This window comes from Hemiscyllium ocellatum, chromosome 28 (assembly GCF_020745735.1).
Source record: "Hemiscyllium ocellatum isolate sHemOce1 chromosome 28, sHemOce1.pat.X.cur, whole genome shotgun sequence".
Classification (NCBI taxonomy): domain Eukaryota; kingdom Metazoa; phylum Chordata; class Chondrichthyes; order Orectolobiformes; family Hemiscylliidae; genus Hemiscyllium; species Hemiscyllium ocellatum.
In genome coordinates this window covers 43,079,429-43,105,175 of record NC_083428.1, presented here as the reverse complement: position 1 = coordinate 43,105,175, position 25,747 = coordinate 43,079,429, and the positions used below count along the sequence as shown (strand labels likewise).

Here is a 25,747-nt window from a genome sequence, read left to right as displayed (position 1 = left end):
ACTAGTCTATTGTGCAGAACCTTGTTGAAGGCCTTGATAAAGTTCTTATAGACAATGTCTACTGCTCTGCTTACATCTACTTTGTCACGTCTTCAAAAAAATTCAGTCAAGTTAGTAAGACAAGATTTTCCATGCACAAAGCCATGCTGACCATCCCTACCAGTCCTTGCCTTTCCAAATGACTCCCATTCTCTGCACAGGCCACGTATGTGTGCATCAATAAATCCCATGGATTTTCCCAATGGACTCCAGCAGATGGGGTCCTAGGGTCATACAGCACATAAAGAGAGCCTTCGGGCCAACTTGATCATGCCAACCAGGTATTCTAAAGTGAACTGGTGCCCATTTACCTGTACTTGGCCCATGCTCCACTAAACCCTTCCAATCACATATACATCCAAATGCCTTTTAAATTCTAATGGTGGCACATAGCACATTCCAGCGGCTGGTATACAGGAGATGAATTTATTTTGCATACCAATGGGTCTCATTATCGGCCTATATACAGTGACAGAAAGAATACAGTCTGGATCATAGAGACAGTTCGGTCTTACTGATGTCCTTACTAGAGTGACCAGTGCAATAACACAGAACCTAAGACACATTTTTTTTACAATTTATATTACCTGTCTTCATTTTTCGTACCAAACGCTATCAACTCCTGCTTCTCTGGATTAACTTTTACCTTCCAACATTCTATCTGTGTCACAGTTTGTCTGTGTCTTTCTCCAGTCAGCTACTATCCTGCCCACTGATGGCTATGTTCTACATCAGAGGTCATGGTTTGAAAATGGTAAATAAATAAGAAACTGTGTAGAATTGTGTGTTCCGTACTCTTTCTAAGATGATTCTCATTTTGTCAGATGAATTCCAAATGGTCCCTACAGCATTGGGCACTCGGTAATTCAACTAAACTTGCATTAAATGGGTGAATCATAAGCCAATTCCAGTCATATCAACACCTCTGCTTTGATCGCCCCTGTTGAAAGAAAACCAAGGGCAACATAACCTTGTTAAAGGGGCAGCATCATCACAGTCAGTATCTCTGCATTAGGCACCTAGCCCAAAGGAAAATGTTTGAACAGTTCATGTTCCATGCTGACCCATTGACTCATAGATACTTATAGTACAGCAGGAGACCATTCAGCTCATTTTCTACCAGCAGTCAACAAATGCATGACAATACTCATTCAATTTGTCAGCTTTGGCCCATAGCCCTGATGCAATGACAATGCAAATGAATGTCTAAACACTGCTGAAGTGTTATGAAGGTTTCCAACTCAGCAATTCATTCAGTCAGTTCCAGACTCTCATGTCCCTCTGGATGAAAAGTATGCCCCTAAAATCGTCCCTTTGTCTCCTACCTCTTACCTTTAATCTATGCCCGCTGGTTATTTACCCCTTTACACTCAAAAAGGTAATGTTCCTATGCACCTTATTATGTTCCTAATCTGGCTTATCTCTATCAAGTCACTTTCAACCTTTGCTGCTCCAACACAAGCAACCCCAGCCTTTCCAATGACACTCACTCAGACTCTCCAGCCGAGGCAACATCCTGGTAAATCTCTGCACCTGGTGATCAGAGCTGTACACAATACTCCATCTGTGGCCTAACTGAAATGTATACAGTTGCAATATAACTTCCCTGCTCTTGAATCCTGATATATTGCTAAGTTTATGATATGCTGCAAATGTGTTGCTGGTCAAAGCACAGCAGGCCCTTCATCAGGAACGTCGAATTCTCTATTCCTGAGATGCTGCCTGGCCTGCTGTGCTTTGACCAGCAACACATTTGCAGCTGTGATCTCCAGCATCTGCAGACCTCATTTTTTACTCGAAGTTTATGATATGCCTTCACAACCACCTCAGCTATGTGCTGTAATACCTGTGGATAAGAATTCTAAAGTCTGTTTGATCTTAGGTACTTTCCAAGGCCTTGCCATTCATAATTTAATTCCTTACATTGTAAGCCCTCCCCAAGGGCATTACTTTACACTTTTCCAGGGTGAAGCCCATTTGCCACTGCTTCACCCACCTGAACAGTCCATTAACATCCTCCTGTAGTTTATGGCAATTTTCCTCAATATTTACCAGAGTGAGAGGGGAAAGATTCAAAAAGAATCTCAGAGGAAAATCTTTCATGCAGAGGATGGTGTGCATATGAAATGAGCTGCCAGAGGATGTGGTGGAGACAATAAAACTGCAGATGTTGGAATCCAAGGTGGACAAGCAGGAGGCTGGAAAAACACAGCAAACCAGGCAGCATCAGGTAGTCAATATTCCGGGTGTAATCCTTCTTCAGGACTGGGGGTTGGTGTAAGGGTGCTGCAGGTAAAGGTGTGAGGGTTGGGGGAGGGTTTTGGGTGGAGAGAGGAGAGAGGTGATTGGAGAGGTATAGGTGAACGCAGGAAGAGTGTATGACCTGGTTGGTCGATGGGGGAGGAATGAATCCAGTTGGTAGCTGGAAAGAAGGGTCAGTCAGAGGAATGGAAGGGAGGAGGAGGGGCTGGGAAAGGAGTTGGGGGATGGGAAAGGAGGTTACTGGAAATTGGAGAACTCAATGTTGAGTCCTCTGGGCTGTAGACTGCCCAGGCAAAAGATGAGGTGTTGTTCCTCCAATTTGCAGTTTGGTTCATTGTGGCAATGGTGGAGGCCAAAGATGTTGATGTTGAAAGGGGAGTGGGAAGGGGAATTAAAATGGCCAGTGACTGGGAAGTCAGGTCAGCCCCTGCAGACTCGGCTATGTTAAACAGTCCTTCTTCAATGCCTATGCCTTCCCTTAGATTGTGTTTGGTCTCCCCAATGTAGTCACGACCACATTGGGAGCACCAGATATAGTAAACGAGGTTGGAGGAGAGGCAGGTGAGCCTCTGTTGCACCTGGAAGGACTGTTAGGGGCCCTGGATGGAAATGAGAGATGTGGTGCACTGGCAGGGTTTTGCATCTTTTTATAGTTGCAGGTGAAGATACCTGGGTTTTCAGGGAGGATTGATGGGGAGAGTGGCATAAACCAAGGATTGATGAAGGCAGTGATTCTTGAGGAGAGCAGAGAGGGGTGGGGAGGGGAAGGTGTTCTTACTGGTGGTGTCAAGTTGGAGTTGGTTGAAGTGTTTAAGGATGACATGCTGGATGTGGAGATTGGTGGGGTGGTAGGTGGGGACAAGAGGGACTCTGTCTTTATTGTTTTTGAGGGATGGGAGCATTTAGAGCAGTGGAGTGGGCAATGGAAGAGGTGCGGTGGAGGACTGTGTGCATGACAAAGGGGGGAAAGCATGTTGTTCAAAATAAGTGGATATCTGGGATGCTTGGAGTGGAATGTCTCCTTGCCCGAGCAGATGCAGCGGAGGCAAAGGAATTGAGAGAATGGGATGGAGTTCTTGCAGGATATGGGTGGGAAGAGGTGTACTCCAGATAGTTGTGAGAGTCTGTAGGCTTATAGTAAATGTCCATCTGGAAACTGTCACCAGAGATGGAAGTGGGGAGGTCAAAAAAGGGGAGGGAGATGTCCAAGATGGACCACATGAATTTGAGGGTGGGGTGGAAGTTATGAGCAGAATCGGTGAACTGCTCCAGTAATTGATGTAATGGAGGAAGAGTTGAGGCACAGTACTTGCGTAGATGTTGAAGAGGGACTGTTTAACATAGGTGACAAAGTTGCAGGGTAGCTAGGGCCTATCCAAGTACCCATGGAGGCTGATACTTTTAACATTACAACATTTAAAAGGCATCTGGATAGGTATATGAATAGGAAGGGTTTAGAGGGATATGGGCCAAGTGCTGGCAAATGCGACTAGATTAATTTAGGATATCTGGTCAGCATGAAGGAATTGAACCGAAGGGTCTGTTTCCATACTGTACACCTCTGACTCTATGACCAGCTTCTGTGTCATCTATAGACTTCTTGATGATACCCTTACTTTTAAGGCCAAATCATTAATCTACATCACAAACAGCAAAGTCTGCACATCAAAGAGTCTCAAATATCCCTCTACCATCACCCTCTGCCTCCTGCATGTCACTAATTTTGGATCAGGGCATCAATGTGTACTTCAACAGTTTCCTCATTTCCCCTTCCCCCACCTCACCCTAGTTCCAAACTTCCAGCTCAGCACTGTCCCCTTGACTTGTCCGGACTTGTCCTACCTGCCTATCTTCTTTTCCACCTATCCACTCCACCCTTTCCTCCCTGACCTATCACCTTCATCCCCTCCCCCACTCAGCCATTGTACTGTCTGCTACTTTCTCCCCAGCCCCACCCTCCTCTAGCTTATCTCTCCACACTTCAGGTTCACTGTCTTTATTCCTGATGAAGGGCGTTTACCCGAAACGTCGATTTTGCTGCACTTTGGATGCTGCCTGAACTGCTGTGCTTTTCCAGCAACACTGATCCAGAACCAGTTTTGGATCTGACAAGCTACTTTGCCTTTTATTCCACAGCCTCTTACTTTCTTCTCCAGCTTGCGATGTTGAACTTTATCAACAGCCTATGTAGAGCGCATTAAATACATTAAAGATAACATTAATGTATTCCTACTGTCACATTTAAGAGAGAGGGAAAAACAGCTGGTGATGGTTTAACCTGAGGATCACCATGTCTCAGAAGCGTGGCAAGATTGATAAAGAGAGACCTACATGATCACCACAGCCAGTGCAGGAATTGAACCCATGCTATTGGCATCATTTTTTGCATTGTAAACCCTGCTAAACTGGCCAGCTGAGTTAAATGCAAATTTTTATCACTCCAATTTGTTGATGTCTTCAGCATGACCTGAAAAGACTTCAGCCTTTCAACCCCCTTTTCCACAACCTATTTGTTGTATATTTCTGCTGCAGAGTGTGATTGCACGTGCCTGGATCTGGTGACACACAAACGTGGGTCTGCTGGCCTAGAGAATTCAGTATTCTAAATATCAATGAGATCCTCCTCATCTTTCCAAACTCTATTGAATACAAACCCAGAGCCCACAATTATCCCTCATATGACAAACCCTTCGTCCCCGAGATCATTCTTGTAAACTTCCTTTGGCCCTCTTCTAGACCAGCACACTCTTCCTCAGCTATGGATACAAAAACTGTTCACAATATTCCAAATTTGGCCTTAACAGCTTCATACATCCTAAGCAGTACATACCTACTCATTTCTAGGCCTCTCAAAATGAATGCTAGCATTGTATATTTCTTCCCAAATGGCAAGTGAACCTGCAAGTTAACATGAAAGGAATCCTGAATTAGGATGCTTTGTGCTTTAGTTTTCTGAAACCTTTCCCCACTTAGAAAATAGTCTACCCATGTGTACTTATGTCAAAGTGCATAACCTCACAGTTCCCACAGCGTATTCCATCTGGCACTTCTTTGCCCACTCTCCTCGTCTATCCAAGTCCGACTGCAATCTCCCTGGTGAACCTTGTGAAGCCACAATGTAGGACAATTTGCATTCTAATCAGCAAAAAAAAACTAGTACCAGACAGAAATATATGATTCCATAGCCAACATATCAGATCTAAAATCTGCAGGCCTGCTATATGCAGTCATGAGAAGAATGGGCAATTAAACAATTCATTGAAGGAGGAACTTCCACCAATATCTCGGTCCACAATAATGGGGACCCAACATATCATTGGAAAGATGCGACTGAAACATTCATCACATCCTTCAGCTAGAAGTGCTGAGTGGATGATCAAACTCAGCCTCGTCTGGAGGTCTCCAGCATTTCACCTGCCAGTCTTCAGCCAATTGGACACACTCAATGTCTTGTCAAAACTGGTTGGAAGCAATGGACACAGCAAGGCTATGGATCCCAACAACATTCATGCAGAATCATAAAATCATACAGTACAGAAGATGTTCTTCAGCCCACTATTCCATTTCTTGCACATGGCCCATAGTCTACAATGTTGTGACACTTCAAGTGCTCGTCCAAATACTTCATAATAGTTATGGGGTTTCTTGCATCAACTACCCACCCAGGCAATATATTGCAGACTCTGACCACCTTCTGGATGAGAACATTTTTTCTCAAATTCCCATAAACCTCCTGCCTTTCACACTAAAATTGTGCCCCCAAGTTCTTGAAATTTCAATTAAGGGCAACATGAACCTCAATTCATGCTGTTCATTTCCCTCATAACGTTATACATCTCTATCAGCTCCCGCATTCAAACTTCACTGCTCCAAAGAAAACAACTCAAGCTTATCCAGTGTCTCTTCAAAGCTAAAATGCTTCATCACTAGTGAACTTCCTTTGTATCCTGTCCAGTGCAATCACATCCTTCCAACTATGTGGTACCTAGAATTGCACACAGCACTTCGGCTGTGGCCTAACCACAGTTTTGTACAGCTCCAACATGACCTCCCTGCTCTTATTATCCATGCCACATCTGATAAAAGTAAGTAACCAACATCTCTTTTTTAGATTCCCCATTAAACTGTGCTTTCAGGAATCTGTGGATAATAATCCCAAGATCACCCTGTCCCTCGATCTTCCTTGTGGCTTGTCATTCATTGAGTACTTCCTTGTCTTGTTCCTTCTTCCAAAGTGCATTGCCTCACATTTATCAGGGTTAAATTCCATCTGCCACTGATCTGCCCATTTGACCAATCTGTTTATAAATGCCTGTAACTTAACACCTTCCACCTCACTGTCAATCATCTGGCCAAACTTCCTGGAATCCACAAACTTATTGAACATCGCCCCCACATTCTCACCTACAGCATTTATGAATATCTCAAACAATAACAGACCCAGCGCTGATCCACCTCCACCTTCACACACATACCTATAATGTTAAGTTGAGAGCTTTGTCCCACCCCAATCATGTTTCTGTGATGGAAATGACATTGCAGCTCCTTGGGTCAATCCATACCCTTAGTTCATCTGTCTAACATCTAACACTCCTGGCAGTACAGACCACACAGCCTCATCTTATGACCTTGAGACACAGCACAGACTTGCTCTGACTTGGTTCCTTTTCTAAGGTATGGGCTCCAGCTATGCTAGCCTCTTTGTTGGACACATTGAACGGTCAACTTCTGTAGTTCCACTGCCACCATTCCCCACCTTTTCCTCTGCTATATTGATGACTGTAAAAGTGCCACCTCATGCTCCCATGAGGAGGTAGAGCAGTTAATCAACTTCATGAATACCTTCCACCCTGATTTCAAATTCACCTGGACCAAGTCAGAAACCTCCTTACCCTTCCTAGACTTCTCTATCTCCATTTTCAGTGAATGACTCAACACAGGCATCTACTTAAAATCCACTGACTCCCAAGCTACCTAGACTACATGTCCTCCCACACCTATCCTTTAAAAACGCTATCACTTACTCCCAATTCATCCGCCTCTGCTGTATCTGCTTCCAGGCAGAGTAATCCCACTCTAGAACATCACGGGTTCCCTCCTACTTTGGGGACTCAGAAAAGAGATGCCCTGTCCTTGAGGCTCATTGTGCAAATTTTCATTTCTGCAGTTTGTTGATGCCTTTGCAACCTGCAGCATGACCTGAAAAGACTTTAACCTTTTGACAGCTCTTTCCACAACCCATCGGTTTAACATTTGTGTTCCAGATAAACTGCTGAGTCTTATCTCAAGTGTGACATTATGTGGTACACTGTCTTCAAGTGCCATCTTTTATTCTTCTGGGTTGAAATACACATTGACTTAGTTTTCAATCTGTTCGCACTTTCACTGTTGCCACATCTCCTGTCATTTTCCCTCAATATTGACTTTTTCGACTGAGAGGAATAACTGTTTCTTGTGCAAATGTCCCTAATCATCTTAAACAACTAAATCAGTGCCCCTCCTCCCGACCTTCTTTGCTCTAAAAAAAACAACCTGAGCCTATCCAGTCTCTCTTCAAAACTAAAATGCTCCAACTCAGGCAACATCCTGATGAATCTCCTTAGCATCCCCTCCACTGCAAATCACAGCCATCCAGAACTGTGGTGACTAGAATTGCACACTGTATTTTATCTGTGGCCTGTAAGATTTGTACATCTCCAACATACCTTCCCTGCACTTATAATCTATGCCACATTTGATAAAAGGTTTCCCATATGCCTTCTAAACTATCCTATCACTCTTTCACGCCACCTAAAGGGATCAAGCAAAATAACATTTCACTGTTCCTCTGAGCTTCCTCATGTCTGGTCATTTATTGAGTGTTCTCTTGTCTTGTTCCAAAGTACATCAACTCACACATTTCAGGGTTAAATTCCATCTGTCACTGATCTGCCCTAATGACTAACCCATTTAAAGTAAATTAATTTGGTTGCTCATTTGAATTCAGCTCTCTTGCCAGTGATAATGACTCATCTCAGTTGAGTTTGAACCTATTCCAACATTGGTGTTGTTGTCAAGTGTATAATAAAAACCAAACACCAAGGAAGTATAATTTCATTGAGTGTAGATCAACAGAGAGATCACTTGGAAATTTGGTAAGTGAGGGTATTTTAAGGTTAATTTTAAGGTTTTTTTTTAAAATCTAGCTTGGTTTACATTTACAAAGTAATTAAAATCACTACTAAAGTAGTTTCAGCCTTTGTCAGGAATAAACAAAGTCTGATTCATACAGACACTGTTAGCTTATTCCATTGCTTTTTTGAAACCAATCGTAAAGAAAGCAATGCTAGTTTACCTCGACCAAATTTCAGTAGATTTTCTCATTAAATTCACAATGTCAGCAAAAAATAAAGCAGCAAATCATTGAGTGTAGCTCTATGTGTTTTGGGAATTGGTGGATAAGTGAAATTTAAGTGTTCATGGCTTTCTAAAATCTAGTCGAGTTGCATTTAATGCTTAACAATAATTTACTATTCAAGTCAAACTTCTTAGAGGACGCTTTAGGGAACATCTCCAAGATACCCGCACCAATCAACCACACTGCCCTGTGGCCCAACATTTCAACTCCCCCTCCCACTCTGCTGAGGACATGGAGGTCCTGGGCCTCCTTCACCGCCGCTCCCTCACCACCAGATGCCTGGAGGAAGAACACCTCATCTTCCGCCTCGGAACACTTCAACCCCGGGGCATCAATGTGGACTTCAATAGCTTCCTCATTTCCCTTTCCCCACCTCATCCTAGTTTCAAACTTCCAGCTCAGCACTGTCACCATGACTTGTCCGGACTGGTCTAACCTGCCTATCTTCTTTTCCACCTATCCACTCCACCCTCTCCTCCCTGACCTATCACCTTCCTCTCCTCCCCCACTCACCCATTGTACTCTATGCTACTCTCTCCCCACCCCACCCCCCTCTAGCTTATCTCTCCATGCTTCCAGCTCACTGCCTTTATTCCTGATGAAGGGCTTTTGCCCGAAAACGTCGATTTCGCTGCTCGTTGGATGCTGCCTGAACTGCTGTGCTCTTCCAGCACCGCTGATCCAGAATTCTTCTCATCATAGCTGCAAATGTGTTACTGGTCAAAGCACAGCAGGTTAGGCAGCATCTCAGGAATAGAGAATTCGACGTTTCGAGCATAAGCCCTTCATCAGGAATAAGAGAGAGAGAGCCAAGCCGGCTGAGATAAAAGGTAGGGAGGAGGGACTAGGGGGAGGGGCGATGGAGGTGGGATAGGTGGAAGGAGGTCAAGGTGAGGGTGATAGGCCGGAGTGGGGTGGGGGCGGAGAGGTCAGGAAGAGGATTGCAGGTTAGGAGGGCGGTGCTGAGTTGAGGGAACCGACTGAGATAGGGTGGGGGGAGGGGAAATGAGGAAGCTGGAGAAATCTGAATTCATACCTTGTGGTTGGAGGGTTCCCAGGCGGAAGATGAGGCGCTCCTCCTCCAGCCGTCGTGTGGTTGTGTTCTGCCGGTGGAGGAGTCCAAGGACCTGCATGTCCTCGGTGGAGTGGGAGGGGGAGTTAAAGTGTTGAGCCACGGGGTGATTGGGTTGGTTGGTTCGGGCGGCCCAGAGGTGTTCTCTGAAGCGTTCCGCAAGTAAGCGGCCTGTCTCACCAATATAGAGGAGGCCACATCGGGTGCAGCGGATGCAATAGATGATGTGTGTGGAGGTACAGGTGAACTTGTGGCGGATATGGAAGGATCCCTTGGGGCCTTGGAGGGAAGTGAGTGTGGAGGTGTGGGCGCAAGTTTTACATTTCCTGCGGTTGCAGGGGAAGGTGCCGGGGGTGGAGGTTGGGTTGGTGGGGGGTGTGGATCTGACAAGGGAGTCACGAAGGGAGTGGTCCTTGCGGAACGCTGATAGGGGAGGGGAGGGAAATATATCCTTGGTGGTGGGGTCCGTTTGGAGGTGGCGGAAATGGCGGCGGATAATACGTTGTATGCGCAGGTTGGTGGGGTGGTAGGTGAGAACCAGTGGGGTTCTGTCTTGGTGGCGGTTTGAGGAGCGGGGCTCAAGGGCGGAGGAGCGGGAGTGGAGGAGATGCGGTGGAGGGCATCGTCGATCACGTCTGGGGGGAATCTGCGGTCCTTGAAGAAGGAGGCCATCTGGGTTGTGCGGTGTTGGAATTGGTCCTCCTGGGAGCAGATGCGGCGGAGACGAAGGAATTGGGAATATGGGATGGCGTTTTTACAGGGGGCAGGGTGGGAGGAGGTGTAGTCCAGGTAGCTGTGGGAGTCAGTCGGTTTATAATAGATGTCTGTGTTGAGTCGGTCGCCCGAGATAGAAATGGAAAGGTCTAGGAAGGGGAGGGAGGAGTCTGAGACAGTCCAGGTGAATTTCAGGTCGGGATGGAAGGTGTTAGTAAAGTTGATGAACTGTTCAACCTCCTCGTGGGAGCACGAGGCAGCGCCGATACAGTCATCGATGTAGCGGAGGAAAAGGTGGGGGGTGGTGCCAGTGTAGTTGCGGAAGATGGACTGTTCCGCATATCCTACGAAGAGGCAGGCATAGCTGGGGCCCATGCGGGTGCCCATGGCAACTCCTTTAGTTTGGAGGAAGTGGGAGGATTGAAAAAAGAAGTTATTCAGGGTGAGGACCAGTTCAGTCAGTCGAAGGAGGGTGTCAGTGGAAGGGTACTGGTTAGTGCGGCGGGAAAGGAAGAAGCGGATGGCTTTGAGTCCTTCGTGATGGGGGATGGAGGTGTACAGGGACTGGATGTCCATAGTGAAAATAAGGCATTGGGGACCGGGGAAGCGAAAATCCTGGAGGAGGTGGAGGGCGTGGGTGGTGTCCCGAACGTAGGTGGGGAGTTCTTTCTCATCATAGTCAGGAGCAAATTATCTCCCATATGGAAAGGCAGCTGAAGTTTGGTGATGTACTAGTTCATTGGAACAACATTCTATTCACAACAGTGCTGGGTCAGCTCTCCATAATTTCACCTTGGAGAAATATAAGCAGTTTTGTTAATTGCACATTTTAAGCAAGCACAAAGACTACACAAATCTCTGAATGATGGTAGTCAATGAGTGAGGTAGCAAATTGGTGATTGAGGAAGTTTTTAAAGTTTAACTTTCAGGGTTAATTTCCAATGCAGACCAGTTTGAATTTTGCATTTACCTGCAAAGTATTGTTAAAGTGAAATGGTTTTTGATTAGAGTTCAACAGAAACAAGCTCCCATTTGGAAAGGTAGTCATTTTTAAGTAATTAGCTTAGTAGTTACAGATGGGTTTCTCTCAGCAGTAGTGCTGACTTCTCAGTAGAATTTCAGCAAACGCAACCAGAGGTTTATTTCTTTCCAATACCTTGAGTTTGACAATTCAGTGGGAGAGTAAGGTTATATTAAGGCTTAATTATGAGTGACATTGTGCTTACAAATTCTCATCTGATTTGAACTAATGATTTGAAAACAATTTGCTCCAATGGTCAAGTTTCTGACTTAGATACTGATAACCAAGTCTGTTTTAGACCAATAACCAGTTAGTAAAGTTGGTGATGTGCTTGAGTGAAGTAATTCTATTACAGATGACTTTGGATGATTGGTTTGTGATGCAGAGTAACACCAACAGCTTGGGTTCAAATCCCACAGGCTGAGATTACTATGAAGGCTGCTCCTTCACAACTGTTACCTTCATCAGAGGTGTTGTGACCCTATTTGTTGTTACTTTATTAATACTCTCTGCCAAGGGTTTTGGGATGTTTCTGTATTATACCTTTGTTGATACTCTGTCTAATCATACTTCTCATTCTCTAAGGCTTGTGCATCTCTATCTTGGCCTTAGCAAAGATGAAATCACCTTCGTTCTCTGTAAATGCTATTAACGCCTTTTGAACATTTTGATTTATGTTATACTCATAACCGTGCTCTAGTCCAATGTTTCCACTCTTCTTCTGCTCACTGAACATGTCTCTGCTTATATCAGAGGAGCATCACCACTGACACCTTCATCATTAACATATTCATCTTATTCTAAAATCTTGCTAATGCACTAAGTAAGACAGGAAATGAAGATAATGACTAGTCACAAAGTTCAGCCTGACACAGACTATGTGCATGGGGATTGGGTGGTCAAGGTTACTTCAAGTGTTCATTGAAAGATGTCTTGGCATTGCAATTCAGTATTAATTGTAAAAATTGTTATATTTTAACTGCTGGTCAAATTGGGGTCAATACTATCTCTGAGGATGCTGAAACTGATGGAATCAGTAATCATAATTCCATTGAAAATTATGGAGAGAGTGACTGGATTCTCTGTTGTTGGAGATAGGCATTGCTTGATATTTGCTGAAAATGTATTGCTGGAAAGGTGCAGCAGGTCCGGCAGCATCCAAGGAGCAGGAGAATCGACATTTCGGGCATGAGCCCTTCTTCAGGAAAGAAGCCCTTCCTGAAGAAGGGCTCATGCCCGAAACGTCGATTCTCCTGCTCCTTGGATGCTGCCTGACCTGCTGTGCCTTTCCAGCAACACATTTTCAGCTCTGATCTCCAGCATCTGCAGTCCTCACTTTCTCCTAGATTGCTTGATATTTGTGTGATTTGAATATATTATCACTTACGTCATAGAGTCAAAGAGTCCTACAGCATGGAGCCAGGCCCATCAAGCCAAACTGGTCCATGCTGACCAAAATGGCCATCCATGCTATTTCCCTGCACATGGCCCATATCCTCCTAAACCTTTCCTATCCATGTATTTGTCCAAATGCCTTTTAAATATTACTAACGTGCATGCCTCAATTATTTCCACTGGCAGCTCATTCCATATGCATACCATCCTCTGTGTAAATAAAGGTTGACCCTCAGGTTCGCTTTTATTCTTTCCCCTCTAACCGCAAACTGATAGCCTGAGTGTGTTCTGTTCTGATGTGAAAGGTTGCTTGTCTTTCCTGTACTTCTTGTTACTTGACCTGGATGATCTTCATGAATGTCTGACAGTTTAAAACTTGGTTTGTCTGAATGTGTGTCTGATTAATCATTTTGTCTTCGAATATGATTTTGTCTCTTTAGTCTCATGGTTCTTTCTGCTGTATACACTAAGATTGTTAATCTCAGTAAGAAAAATAAACACATGCCAGGTTTTATCAATGAACAAGTAAATTATACATTAATGCAAACATATCTTTCAATATCATGCAAAAAGCAGATTAATTACTCATGATAATTTAAAATATATTGTCATGTACTGCCTTCAGCTGGGCATGTTAAAGCTGATCTCTTTTTGATCATGCATTCTCACGAGTTCAAGTTTAGAGAAATTTGGTCCATTCCAAATGAACTACCTTATGTCACATACTTTTGGCTTATTACATTCTGTGAGGCTTCTGTGTTGGATCAATGATAATCTTGAACTTGCTATCCTGGGAGCACTTACTTAGTTGGAAATAGGAAGTTGAGATTTTAAACTTTCTTCCCATCAGCAATTCTAATGCTACTCAGCCAAATTGCGACACAGGAGATCCATTCTTCAACAGTAGGGTTTGAAATCTTTATAGCTTTTCAAGGGCATTTTAATCATAGCAGTGTGATGGTGGTATAGTGGTAAGCATAGCTGCCTTCCAAGCAGTTGACCCGGGTTCGATTCCCGGCCATCGCAATGCAGCGTCTTATAAATCGTTCTGTTTGTATATTTTTACTGTTGGACTGAAGCTACATTGGTGATATCATAACATGTATAATTACAATATGTTCTGCAAATCATTTGAAATATTCATTTGCAGACTGTAGTCTGTTATCAGGAAAAGCCAGGCTTTGCAGAAATCTGCTTCAATGTTCTGATGGCCCTTTTTGACATCATCATGCAACATCTATTGATTTAATCAAACTTGAAATCCACTTGACAATAATGAAGCAAATCTGAATAAACCCATCTATGGACAATCCCTTGGTTATTTGGAAGATTTAGTTGACATTCAAAATTGTTCTGCTTGCTTTATTTTACCTATCACTCAGTCATATATTCAGCCTCTGACCATCTGGAAAGTTCTGACCCATTCTAATAACGAATAAAGACATGAATTTATCCAGCACTTCTCTCTCTCTCTCCCTCTCTCTCTCTCCCAGACTGGAAGGTCAAACTATGTCTGTGTGCATAGGAGAAGGGGAGCAAGTGTAATTTCTCCAATGCTGTTGAGAGAAAAGAAACAAAACTGCAAAACATTATTCAGGCAGTTTTTAAAGTTATTGTATGGTTTTATGTATGAAAGATGCTGGGGCCTGACTGGCTTAATGTCTTTCTGCAGAATCAACAAAGCTACGGGAGAATGATATGGGAAGACAATAAACGACACAACCTGGAGCACTGAATGGGAACACACACATTTACTGTGAGAATGAAACATCTTGGAGATCTGGTGTGTACAAGATGTACCATTTGTAATGTATTAAATACTGGTTATTGTGGTTCTGTTACTGAATGAGGTGTGATATAGTCAGTGATATCACAACACCTCCTTTTCACAAAGAATCTGACCTCCTTTACCAATCTGTTTCTGGCAAAGTAGATTCTCCATTCATTTTAAATCTATTTTCATTCTGTTTGTTCTGTCAAACAGCCAGTCCTAATGGTTGGGGCACTGTCCATGTGTCTGCTGTACTTTCCAAATATAAAGCATGGGCGGGTTCACCTGCACCAAACCAAGAGAAAATTTCAAAATGACGGGATAGTTCTGAGAGTACTCAGCACACCAGCTGCGTGAATTTGTCCCCGACCCTCACTTCCCACAGCGAGGACTAAAACCTGGGGTCAGTGGAAACATAGATGTCAAGGTCATATCTTATTAAAATCATTGCAAAACTGAGGATTAACAAGTTGTATTGTAAAAGTGGAATGAAGCCTAGTTAAATATCAGATCCAATTTCAAATTTCACCTTCTGGCCTCAAAAATAATTCATGAGAAGACTTTGTACAGATACCTTCCATTTTCTCAACAGCCCTGTGGACTGGCTATTTGACCATAGATGACATCTAAGCCCAAGGTCCTGAGGCCAATTCTATCCCCACCTGCAACCTCAACCGATACTAAGGAACCAGGTCAGGCTTGTGCTTGAAACACGAGACCTTCATGATTGGGATGGTTCAGTTCAACAGCACCAAACCGAACCAACAGGAGGAATGTTTAACCCACTCCCTTCATGGTGAAAATGTTCCTTAAGATTTTTATGATCAGAGAAGATTATCAAATTGTTTCTCGTGAAATGAGGCACTTGTACAGAAACTGTTGCAGTTTTAGTTGTTGGATGATTGACCAGAAAGATACTTGAGAACCTTGAGGCTCCCCACCCACCTTTATACCGGACTGAGAAGAAATGGATGGCCCCTTATTTACCGCTTTTATTCTGTCAAACAGTAAACATAGGGGAGAAGCGTCAGCTTTGCTTTCACTTCACTGCACATGTGTGGAATATAGCTCTGTGAGATGATCAACCCTCATCCTGCACAATCTCTATTCAAAGTCAATCATTTAATGAACGAAAGTCCATATGTTTGACATTTTGAGCAATGGAGAGTTTAATGAGCTCATCAGTGTATTCCGCGAATTGAAGCAGATCGCGCGACTACAGCGTAAATTGATGAAAGAGATAAAATTGAAGAAGCTGAAGAAAGTGATCATGACCTGAGAACTGCAACAATCGATTGGCGTAAAGTTTACTTACTCCAGTGGAAATAAGGTAAAAAAAAACAGAAGAATTCTTCATGATTACTAAGTGCACGCATTAGTTTCAGAAAAAAATTTGGAAGTTATGATGAGCTTGTAGGAACCATTAAGAAATTTGAATTTTAAATCTTATTTACATGAAAATGATTCTACTGTTCTTTGTTGCAGTTGTTTCTGAGCAATGGTTATGGTCAGGCATGGGAACGTGGTGTGTGTAATCGATGTTAATGTTCATTCTTTTACTCAGAGACTAGAAAAGTTTTGTTCCAAAAACAAATTAAGATATTTGAAAACACTTTAAAATTGAAGACTTCCACTAAAATTCTAACAGAATAAATAAAAATTTAGATCCCACTTGACACAACTGAATAATGTCTTGTGATACCATGCCCAGTCCTATTCAGAGAATATTTTGGTGGATACTCTACACCTCAACTAGTAAACTTCAATCGCACTTCAGCTCTGTTGGACAGTGAACCTCTATCACTCATTCTCTCCATCCAGACAAGGCTGATTTCTGCATGGTTGGAGAAATGGTTGGACTCTCCAACCGGGCAATGCCTTAGCTGGAGAGTCAACGGAATCCCCTCTTTTCATGAAGGCTCAATGGATGAATTGTCACTCAGGCACTGAACTTGACACCAGCAGGACTGTCCTCAGATGAAGGGCCTGAGGATCAGCCATTGCAATGCAATCAGGGGCTTGAGTCCCTGTGGAAAAGAAGGACAGTGACTGTCAGTCCAACTCCAACCAGAGATCTTATAACAGAGCTGGATAACAGGCCAACAGTGAGTGACTGAGTGCGAGGAAGGGAGTCACACAACACAGCACTGGGCAGGGGAGGCAACGCAGTCAGGGCATCTCTTAGCATCTGCCTCCTTCCCAAAGCTGCATGGTCCTTTGATCAGACACTTTCTATCATTTAAAATGGTCATTTTTTCCACAGCAAAAGATGGCTAATCCAAGATGGAGAATGGGAGAAAATCGTGGCTGTAAGAGCTGCTCCTTTTTTGAGATTTTTACAGTGTTAGAGTTGAATTCCTCGAATTCTTGGAGCAGTAATTACTCTTTTCTAAGCTGTTGCTTTGTTTTGGAACTTCGGGGGAAAAAACAAAACAAAGGGTAGGTTTAAAAAAAAGAGTGGAAATTAGAGAGCAGGTACCACATGACAGGTGAAGAAAGGAGCGGCGAACCTGCACCGGACCAAGAAGTGAACTTGCACAGCTGACTGGCTGTGCTGTGTAGTTTTAAGCATCTTTAGACATTAGAGCTTTCCCTTAAAAAATAAACAAACAGTGAAATTCACAGCTGACGTTGGAGGGATCTCTGGAGAACCGCTCAAGCAGGGGAACACCTCCGAGTTTTGTTTGAAAGACTAACTTACTGTATTTTTGAAAATCCAAAATGCGTATGTTTATATGTTTTATTGAGACCTGTCTCTTGATTAAACTTTCTGAAAACATAAAACATAAATACCAAGTTATCATAGAGCAATGTTTTTGGAGCAGTAAAACTGTGCGATTTTTCCGCTGTAAAATGTTAAAGTGCAAAGACAGCCGTCAGTAGTGATGTCCTTTCCGATCTGATGTGGGAGATTAGGGAGAATTTTAATGTTACGTCCTGCAGACATAACCATTAGTGTGTTTGGTTGTGAATCCTATGGGAGAGCATAGATAGGTTAGAGCGGCAGTCACAGCAATGGGGAAGTTACAGGAGCCAGGGGTGTGATATAAAAGATTTTGATTCGGCCACATTTGGAATACTGCGTACAATTCTGGTCACCATATTACCAAAAGAATGTGGATGCTTTGGAGAGCCATTCCTGATGAAGGACTTTTGCCTGAAACATCGATTTTCCTGGTTCCTCGGATGCTGCCTCACCTGCTGTGCTTTTCCAGCATCACTCTAATCTAGACGCTGATCTCCAGCATCTGCAGTCCCGACTTTTGCCTGCTTTGAGAGGGTGGAGAGGAGGTCCTCCAGGATGTTGCCTGGTGTGAAGGTGCTGGCATTGAAGAGAGGTTGTGTAGATTAGAATTATTTTCATTAGAAAGACAAAGGTTGAGGGGGCACCTAATTGAGGTCTACACAATAATGACAGGTATAGACAGTGTGGATAGCACAAAGCTTTTTACCAGAGTTGGGGGATTCAAATACAAGGGGTCACGAGTTCAAAATGAGAGGGGAAAAGTTTAATGGAGATAAGCGTGGAACGTTCTTTACACAGATGTTGGTGGCTGCCTGGACCGCATTGCCAGCAGAGATGATAGAGGCGGTGATGATAGCGTCATTTAAGATGTATCTAGACTGATAAATGAATGGGCAGGGAGCAGATGAATACAGCTCTTTAGAAAATAGGTGACAGGTTTAGATAGAGGATATGGATTAGCGCAAGCTTGGAGTGCCTGTAACTGCGCTGTAATATTCTATGTTCTTTGTTCTTTTGTTCTTGATGGATGGCAATTTCAAAAAGGTAGAAAAATGCAGATGCAGTTGGGTAGACGGGTTACCTCGAGGAAAGACAAGAAAGGCAACAAGTGGCGCAGGAGACTTCTGTGGCTATTCTTATCCCAAACAAGTATGTTGTTTTGGAAAATGTAGGGGTTGATGAACTCTCGGGGAATGTAGCACTGATGCCCAGGTTTGTGGTATCGAGACTAACTCTAATGTAATGAAAAGATTTGTCAGGTTGCAAGTGATCAATTGCGAAAGGGAACTGTCTAGGCAGAGACATAGACAGATGTTTCTGCCGTTGACAATGAGACATCAGAATGGTGTGTTGCCTCCCTGGTGCCAGAGTTAAGGAAAACACCGAGAGGGTGCAGACTATTCTCAACTTGTGCAGAGACCAGCAGGAGATGGCTGTACACATTAGGGCGACATAGGAAGAGGAAAGGATACAGTTTTGAGTAGAGAAAATAGGAAATTTGGCAGGCGGTTAAAAAACAGGTTTTCACGTGTAGGAATACCTGGATTACTCCAAGTGCTACGAGCAAATGAGGGTCGGGTTAGGATAATAGAGCAGATGCTTTTTTTCTACAGCTTTTAAATTTCACTGCCACGGAACAACAGAGAAGGCGGTGCGAGCAAATCAGACTCAATGGCCCTCCCGTTCTGGCGGTGGCGGAAGCAAGCACAGGCCCGTTTTGCCTGCATTTCCGAACTGTCGCAGGTGCTGCCAAACTCGCGGTGTTTCTCCGCAACGCGTGACTTCTGTTTGAATTGATCTCTTTCAGATCCTCCAAATTTGCGAAATCAGAAATTAGCATAGAATCCCTCGACTGTGGAAACAGGCGACCGACTCTCCCAAGAGCATCCCCCAGGCAGCCAAACCCTTACCGCATGACTATGCATTTACCCCGAACAAATGCACCGAAACTACACATCCCTGAAAACAATGGGCAATTTAGCATGGCCAGAACACCGGACCTGCACACTTTTGGTCTGTGGGAGGAAAGCGGATCCGTCGGACGAAATCCACGCAGACACGGGAGAATGGGCAAACTCCACGCAGGGAGTCGACCGAAGTTCGAATCCGACATGGGTCCGTGGCGCTGGGAGGCAGCAGTGAAATCCTGATTATATTTGCACATGCTGAAGTTTCGATTTATGGAGACAGCTCTCATCGATGGTCTGCCTTTTTTCTACATCAACTCCGACACATCAAACGGAACCTTCATGCGCATCTTCCTTGTTTTGGAGCTGATGGTGATGTGGCAGTGCGTGTGGGAGTGTCGGTGTCTGCGGCTTGTGGTGGGGTGGATTGTGTCGAGCAGAGAGTGGATGCTGGGGATAGGGACTGTGCGTGGTGTTGGAGGGATGATGACGAGGCTGCCTCATGAGCACCGTTCTTACTTTGGCGGTGCTGTGTTGTAAGCTTGCTGATGGCTTGGACGGTGCCAGAGGTGTGTGTTGAGGAGGGTTGTTACAGTAGAGAGAGGACGGTGCGACAATGGAGTGGGGGTGATGAAGAGAGATGGCGGCTTGGAATCGGCCCTGCACAGCCGGGGCTGCCAGTCTTTCCCACTGAATTGTGTGGATTGTGTCAGAATGGCTGCGCGACAGTGTGAAGCGTGAACGTCTTACCCGGCTCAGGCCGGAGCCGGCCAGGAGCCCGGGTAGCTCAGTCGGTAGAGCATCAGACGGTCCAGGGTTCAAGTCCCTGCTCGGGCGGGTCGCTTTTAAATTGCACTGCCACGGAACAACAGAGAAGGCGGTGCGAGCAAATCAGACTCAATGGCCCTCCCGTTCTGGCGGTGGCGGAAGCAAGCACAGGCCCGTTTTGCCTGCATTTCCGAACTGTCGCAGGTGCTGCCAAACTCGCGGTGTTTCTCCCGCAACGCGTGACTTCTGTTTGAATTGATCTCTTTCAGATCCTCCAAATTTGCGAAATCATAAATTAGCATAGAATCCCTCGACTGTGGAAACAGGCGACCGACTCTCCCAAGAGCATCCCCCAGGCAGCCAAACCCTTACCGCATGACTATGCATTTACCCCGAACAAATGCACCGAAACTACACATCCCTGAAAACAATGGGCAATTTAGCATGGCCAGAACACCGGACCTGCACACTTTTGGTCTGTGGGAGGAAAGCGGATCCGTCAGACGAAATCCACGCAGACACGGGGAGAATGGGCAAACTCCACGCAGGGAGTCGACCGAAGTTCGAATCCGACATGGGTCCGTGGCGCTGGGAGGCAGCAGTGAAATCCTGATTATATTTGCACATGCTGAAGTTTCGATTTATGGAGACAGCTCTCATCGATGGTCTGCCTTTTTTCTACATCAACTCCGACACATCAAACGGAACCTTCATGCGCATCTTCCTTGTTTTGGAGCTGATGGTGATGTGGCAGTGCGTGTGGGAGTGTCGGTGTCTGCGGCTTGTGGTGGGGTGGATTGTGTCGAGCAGAGAGTGGATGCTGGGGGTAGGGACTGTGCGTGGTGTTGGAGGGATGATGACGAGGCTGCCTCATGAGCACCGTTCTTACTTTGGCGGTGCTGTGTTGTAAGCTTGCTGATGGCTTGGACGGTGCCAGAGGTGTGTGTTGAGGAGGGTTGTTACAGTAGAGAGAGGACGGTGCGACAATGGAGTGGGGGTGATGAAGAGAGATGGCGGCTTGGAATCGGCCCTGCACAGCCGGGGCTGCCAGTCTTTCCCACTGAATTGTGTGGATTGTGTCAGAATGGCTGCGCGACAGTGTGAAGCGTGAACGTCTTACCCGGCTCAGGCCGGAGCCGGCCAGGAACCCGGGTAGCTCAGTCGGTAAAGCATCAGACTTTTAATCTGAGGGTCCAGGGTTCAAGTCCCTGCCCGGGCGGGTCGCTTTTAAATTTCACTGCCACGGAACAACAGAGAAGGCGGTGCGAGCAAATCAGACTCAATGGCCCTCCCGTTCTGGCGGTGGCGGAAGCAAGCACAGGCCCGTTTTGCCTGCATTTCCGAACTGTCGCAGGTGCTGCCAAACTCGCGGTGTTTCTCCGCAACGCGTGACTTCTGTTTGAATTGATCTCTTTCAGATCCTCCAAATGTGCGAAATCAGAAATTAGCATAGAATCCCTCGACTGTGGAAACAGGCGACCGACTCTCCCAAGAGCATCCCCCAGGCAGCCAAACCCTTACCGCATGACTATGCATTTACCCCGAACAAATGCACCGAAACTACACATCCCTGAAAACAATGGGCAATTTAGCATGGCCAGAACACCAGACCTGCACACTTTTGGTCTGTGGGAGGAAAGCGGATCCGTCAGACGAAATCCACGCAGACACGGGGAGAATGGGCAAACTCCACGCAGGGAGTCGACCGAAGTTCGAATCCGACATGGGTCCGTGGCGCTGGAGGCAGCAGTGAAATCCTGATTATATTTGCACATGCTGAAGTTTCGATTTATGGAGACAGCTCTCATCGATGGTCTGCCTTTTTTCTACATCAACTCCGACACATCAAACGGAACCTTCATGCGCATCTTCCTTGTTTTGGAGCTGATGGTGATGTGGCAGTGCGTGTGGGAGTGTCGGTGTCTGCGGCTTGTGGTGGGGTGGATTGTGTCGAGCAGAGAGTGGATGCTGGGGTAGGGACTGTGCGTGGTGTTGGAGGGATGATGACGAGGCTGCCTCATGAGCACCGTTCTTACTTTGGCGGTGCTGTGTTGTAAGCTTGCTGATGGCTTGGACGGTGCCAGAGGTGTGTGTTGAGGGGGTTGTTACAGTAGAGAGAGGACGGTGCGACAATGGAGTGGGGGTGATGAAGAGAGATGGCGGCTTGGAATCGGCCCTGCACAGCCGGGGCTGCCAGTCTTTCCCACTGAATTGTGTGGATTGTGTCAGAATGGCTGCGCGACAGTGTGAAGCGTGAACGTCTTACCCGGCTCAGGCCGGAGCCGGCCAGGAGCCCGGGTAGCTCAGTCGGTAGAGCATCAGACTTTTAATCTGAGGGTCCAGGGTTCAAGTCCCTGCTCGGGCGGGTCGCTTTTAAATTGCACTGCCACGGAACAACAGAGAAGGCGGTGCGAGCAAATCAGACTCAATGGCCCTCCCGTTCTGGCGGTGGCGGAAGCAAGCACAGGCCCGTTTTGCCTGCATTTCCGAACTGTCGCAGGTGCTGCCAAACTCGCGGTGTTTCTCCCCGCAACGCGTGACTTCTGTTTGAATTGATCTCTTTCAGATCCTCCAAATTTGCGAAATCAGAAATTAGCATAGAATCCCTCGACTGTGGAAACAGGCGACCGACTCTCCCAAGAGCATCCCCCAGGCAGCCAAACCCTTACCGCATGACTATGCATTTACCCCGAACAAATGCACCGAAACTACACATCCCTGAAAACAATGGGCAATTTAGCATGGCCAGAACACCGGACCTGCACACTTTTGGTCTGTGGGAGGAAAGCGGATCCGTCGGACGAAATCCACGCAGACACGGGAGAATGGGCAAACTCCACGCAGGGAGTCGACCGAAGTTCGAATCCGACATGGGTCCGTGGCGCTGGGAGGCAGCAGTGAAATCCTGATATATTTGCACATGCTGAAGTTTCGATTTATGGAGACAGCTCTCATCGATGGTCTGCCTTTTTTCTACATCAACTCCGACACATCAAACGGAACCTTCATGCGCATCTTCCTTGTTTTGGAGCTGATGGTGATGTGGCAGTGCGTGTGGGAGTGTCGGTGTCTGCGGCTTGTGGTGGGTGGATTGTGTCGAGCAGAGAGTGGATGCTGGGGTAGGGACTGTGCGTGGTGTTGGAGGGATGATGACGAGGCTGCCTCATGAGCACCGTTCTTACTTTGGCGGTGCTGTTTTGTAAGCTTGCTGATGGCTTGGACGGTGCCAGAGGTGTGTGTTGAGGAGGGTTGTTACAGTAGAGAGAGGACGGTGCGACAATGGAGTGGGGGTGATGAAGAGAGTGGCGGCTTGGAATCGGCCCTGCACAGCCGGGGCTGCCAGTCTTTCCCACTGAATTGTGTGGATTGTGTCAGAATGGCTGCGCGACAGTGTGAAGCGTGAACGTCTTACCCGGCTCAAGCCGGAGCCGGCCAGGAGCCCGGGTAGCTCAGTCGGTAGAGCATCAGACTTTAATCTGAGGGTCCAGGGTTCAAGTCCCTGCTCGGGCGGGTCGCTTTTAAATTGCACTGCCACGGAACAACAGAGAAGGCGGTGCGAGCAAATCAGACTCAATGGCCCTCCCGTTCTGGCGGTGGCGGAAGCAAGCACAGGCCCGTTTTGCCTGCATTTCCGAACTGTCGCAGGTGCTGCCAAACTCGCGGTGTTCTCCGCAACGCGTGACTTCTGTTTGAATTGACCTCTATTCAGATCCTCCAAATGTGCGAAATCAGAAATTAGCATAGAATCCCTCGACTGTGGAAACAGGCGACCGACTCTCCCAAGAGCATCCCCCAGGCAGCCAACCCTTACCGCATGACTATGCATTTACCCCGAACAAATGCACCGAAACTACACATCCCTGAAAACAATGGGCAATTTAGCATGGCCAGAACACCGGACCTGCACACTTTTGGTCTGTGGGAGGAAAGCGGATCCGTCGGACGAAATCCACGCAGACACGGGAGAATGGGCAAACTCCACGCAGGGAGTCGACCGAAGTTCGAATCCGACATGGGTCCGTGGCGCTGGGAGGCAGCAGTGAAATCCTGATTATATTTGCACATGCTGAAGTTTCGATTTATGGAGACAGCTCTCATCGATGGTCTGCCTTTTTTCTACATCAACTCCGACACATCAAACGGAACCTTCATGCGCATCTTCCTTGTTTTGGAGCTGATGGTGATGTGGCAGTGCGTGTGGGAGTGTCGGTGTCTGCGGCTTGTGGTGGGGTGGATTGTGTCGAGCAGAGAGTGGATGCTGGGGGTAGGGACTGTGCGTGGTGTTGGAGGGATGATGACGAGGCTGCCTCATGAGCACCGTTCTTACTTTGGCGGTGCTGTGTTGTAAGCTTGCTGATGGCTTGGACGGTGCCAGAGGTGTGTGTTGAGGAGGGTTGTTACAGTAGAGAGAGGACGGTGCGACAATGGAGTGGGGTGATGAAGAGAGATGGCGGCTTGGAATCGGCCCTGCACAGCCGGGGCTGCCAGTCTTTCCCACTGAATTGTGTGGATTGTGTCAGAATGGCTGCGCGACAGTGTGAAGCGTGAACGTCTTACCCGGCTCAGGCCGGAGCCGGCCAGGAGCCCGGGTAGCTCAGTCGGTAGCGCATCAGACTTTTAATCTGAGGGTCCAGGGTTCAAGTCCCTGCTCGGGCGGGTCGCTTTTAAATTGCACTGCCACGGAACAACAGAGAAGGCGGTGCGAGCAAATCAGACTCAATGGCCCTCCCGTTCTGGCGGTGGCGGAAGCAAGCACAGGCCCGTTTTGCCTGCATTTCCGACTGTCGCAGGTGCTGCCAAACTCGCGGTGTTTCTCCGCAACGCGTGACTTCTGTTTGAATTGATCTCTTTCAGATCCTCCAAATTTGCGAAATCAGAAATTAGCATAGAATCCCTCGACTGTGGAAACAGGCGACCGACTCTCCCAAGAGCATCCCCCAGGCAGCCAAACCCTTACCGCATGACTATGCATTTACCCCCGAACAAATGCACCGAAACTACACATCCCTGAAAACAATGGGCAATTTAGCATGGCCAGAACACCGGACCTGCACACTTTTGGTCTGTGGAGGAAAGCGGATCCGTCGGACGAAATCCACGCAGACACGGGGAGAATGGGCAAACTCCACGCAGGGAGTCGACCGAAGTTCGAATCCGACATGGGTCGTGGCGCTGGGAGGCAGCAGTGAAATCCTGATTATATTTGCACATGCTGAAGTTTCGATTATGGAGACAGCTCTCATCGATGGTCTGCCTTTTTTCTACATCAACTCCGACACATCAAACGGAACCTTCATGCGCATCTTCCTTGTTTTGGAGCTGATGGTGATGTGGCAGTGCGTGTGGGAGTGTCGGTGTCTGCGGCTTGTGGTGGGTGGATTGTGTCGAGCAGAGAGTGGATGCTGGGGGTAGGGACTGTGCGTGGTGTTGGAGGGATGATGACGAGGCTGCCTCATGAGCACCGTTCTTACTTTGCGGTGCTGTGTTGTAAGCTTGCTGATGGCTTGGACGGTGCCAGAGGTGTGTGTTGAGGAGGGTTGTTACAGTAGAGAGAGGACGGTGCGACAATGGAGTGGGGTGATGAAGAGAGATGGCGGCTTGGAATCGCCCTGCACAGCCGGGGCTGCCAGTCTTTCCCACTGAATTGTGTGGATT

General features: G+C 46.4%; 4 non-coding genes across 4 annotated transcripts; all 4 read left to right on the top strand.

Moving 5' to 3' along the window:
• Positions 1-13,854: 13,854 nt before the first annotated feature.
• On the top strand, positions 13,855-13,926 carry trnag-ucc (transfer RNA glycine (anticodon UCC)). The gene has a single exon. It is a non-coding gene; the product is annotated as a tRNA-Gly (tRNA).
• Positions 13,927-21,238: 7,312 nt separating this feature from the next.
• On the top strand, positions 21,239-21,311 carry trnak-uuu (transfer RNA lysine (anticodon UUU)). The gene has a single exon. It is a non-coding gene; the product is annotated as a tRNA-Lys (tRNA).
• Positions 21,312-22,384: 1,073 nt separating this feature from the next.
• trnak-uuu (transfer RNA lysine (anticodon UUU)) lies at positions 22,385-22,457 on the top strand. Its single transcript has one exon. It is a non-coding gene; the product is annotated as a tRNA-Lys (tRNA).
• Positions 22,458-24,675: 2,218 nt separating this feature from the next.
• trnak-uuu (transfer RNA lysine (anticodon UUU)) lies at positions 24,676-24,748 on the top strand. Its single transcript has one exon. It is a non-coding gene; the product is annotated as a tRNA-Lys (tRNA).
• Positions 24,749-25,747: the final 999 nt, after the last annotated feature.